Below are 2,523 nucleotides of genomic sequence, written 5' to 3'. Positions count from 1 at the left end.
AAGTCTCTCCTTAACTGTGTCTAGGCCCCCAGTAGAACTACAGCAAGAAACTTCTTGTTGAGGCTCTAAGAAGTGGCAGGAAGGAGAAACCTTTTCAACCAATAAGAGTCATCCATGCGCAGCCGAGGGACGTATAAAAGGGAGGTCCAGCAGAATAACCCGTAGTCCGCCTTTGGACGAGTAAGAGTGGGCTCTTTTCACTTGAGCCTCAACATGGGAAAGGGAAATGAAGACCGGGGTCTCCACTGCTCCTCCATCCAAGGCCCCACTGACCAGCCCCCTTTCCCACAGATCTTTAGAGAAAAGAGCTCAGATGAGAAGAAACCATTCAAAGGAAAAGACAAGATTGCCTCCTCCCATTCCAGAGAGAAGCACATACAAAGGCAAGGTAAGGCCTTGGGCTGCTCCCATGGAGGCTGGAAGGAGGGTTGGAATCAGGGATACTGAGCCATGTGTCTTTAGTAGGGTTTTATTTTGAGATTTGGGGATGGGAAATGGCTTGGTGCCCTCAGGGGACTTTGAGAAATGTGTTCACTCATGATGCTGGCAGAAGAGTTTCACATGAAAGAGTGATCCGTAAAAAAGCATCAGAGATAGACCCTTTTGCAGCAGGATTGGAGCCCAATCCAAACAAGGAGGAGAATTCTGAGGAAAGCAAGCTCAAGGCCGGGAACAGCACTGCCGGATCCGGTAAGATTTTACGCTTTCCAGGTGAGAAAGGACAGGGCAGCAACACAGGCTCCCCTGGCCAGGAAACCGGGAGCTCCTTGGCAGCCAGGGCCTTACAGATCCTGGACACTGGAGAACAGAAGAGAGCTGGGGTTTGGTGGCAACCTGAGCTCCTGTATGCCCAGGATGGACTAGGGACTTCAGGGTGTTCAGTCGGAGGCACTTTCTCAAACTCTCATTGTATTCACAGAACCAGAGTCCAGCTCATATCGGGAAAACTGCAGGAAAAGAGAAATCGGCTCCAAGGACAGCTGCCAAGACAGAGCAGGTAGAATCTTGGTGTTTTTTGTTGGCGGTGGTAGTGGTGGTTTTTTTGTTTTTTATTTGCCCCAAAAGGCAAATTATCAGGAAACTTTCATACCAGACTTGAGCGGAAAGGCAGTTACTGACAAATAAATTTTTGATATCTTAGCACTCTGAGAATATCTGGGGACTTACAAGGGGTTCAGCCTCACTTCATTCCAGTGCTGAGATGGCCTGGAAGGAGTGGGAGAGACAAGTGGGGTTCACCTGGGTGCACAGGAGGTTCTGAAAATGAGGGTCTGTGGGGACTGCTCTGGCGAGTCTCTCACATGCTTTCTCTGCAGGGAACTGTCCAGAAGAGGAGTGCAGCTTGATGTTGCAAAAAAAAAAAAAAAAAAAAAAAAAAAAAAAAAAAAAAAATCAAGATCCTCCGCTGCTGTGCACAACAGTGAAATCCAGGAGACGTGTGATGCTCACCATAGGGGACATTCCAGGGCTTGTACAGTAAGCGGCACAGGACCTAGGAGTCCAAACACCATCACATCAAAAAAGCTTTGTGACCTCTGTGTGAGCTATGTCAGAGGCGATTTATCAAGACCTAGCCCAGGTGCAGGCCCGGCAGATCCATTCTCCACTAATCTGGGAGTAGCTGACACTGCTCACTCGGTTCCGGGGCCTCTGTGTGCCCAGGTGCAGACATTCTATGCCATGTCCACCCAGGCAGCTTATGTCTTCCCTGCTGAGGGCTGGCTTGTCCCAGCCACACTGCCTGGTCCTGGGGATTCAGCCCTGGATAGAGAAGCCCATCCCTTCCCTGGGCAGGAGATAACTAAGTCTGTCAGTGGATCAGATGAGGCTGAGCTGGGAGCACCCTGATCCTGCTCAACAGAGGATGCAGCTCTGGGAATGAGAACAAGGATCTGCTACTTCTCAGATTCTTCCAGATGACCAGCAGTGACAATTTTAGATGCACTGTGTTAACAAATGACAGAACCCGAAGAAGTCATAGGAAAGAAACTTGAGCAATATACTCAGCATGGTGAGCCCTGCATTTTGCAGAGCGCTAAGGCTATAGACAAATTCTATATTTCATGTTAGCCATTTGATGCCTTTTGGATATCTGGTGACAGTCGTGCATTTCTATATAATCAGAAAAATATGAGAATGTAATCATGTGAATTTGCATAGATTGTATAAAAGTAAATATGAAGTTACATGCTCCTTTTTTTTTTTCTTTTCTTTTTGAGACATTCTTGCTATGTTACCCAGGCCGGAGTGCAGTGACACAATCTTAGCTCACTGCAACTTCCTCTTCCTGGGTTCAAACAATTCTCATGCCTCAGCCTCCCAAGTAGCTGGGACTACAGGCAGGTACCACGACGCCTGGCTAATTTTTGTTTCTTGTATTGTTAATAGAGAGAGAGTTTTGTCACGTTGGCCAGGATGGTCTCGAACTCAAGTGACCGGCCAGCCTCCGCCTCCCAATGTGCTGGGATTACAGACATGAGCCACCTTACCAAGAAATTGCTTCTCTTTTAATTTGGAAAAGGT

General features: G+C 47.8%; 1 pseudogene; it reads left to right on the top strand.

Annotated features, from left to right (window-relative positions):
• The first annotated feature begins 213 nt into the window (after positions 1 to 213).
• On the top strand, positions 214 to 1,848 carry LOC108521282 (protein FRG2-like-2; annotated as a pseudogene).
• Positions 1,849 to 2,523: the final 675 nt, after the last annotated feature.

Source organism: Rhinopithecus bieti, unplaced genomic scaffold (assembly GCF_001698545.2).
Source record: "Rhinopithecus bieti isolate Rb0 unplaced genomic scaffold, ASM169854v2 scaffold_60078, whole genome shotgun sequence".
Classification (NCBI taxonomy): Eukaryota; Metazoa; Chordata; class Mammalia; order Primates; family Cercopithecidae; genus Rhinopithecus; species Rhinopithecus bieti.
Note: the sequence above shows the minus strand (reverse complement) of the source record. Positions and strands in the feature narration are given on the sequence as shown.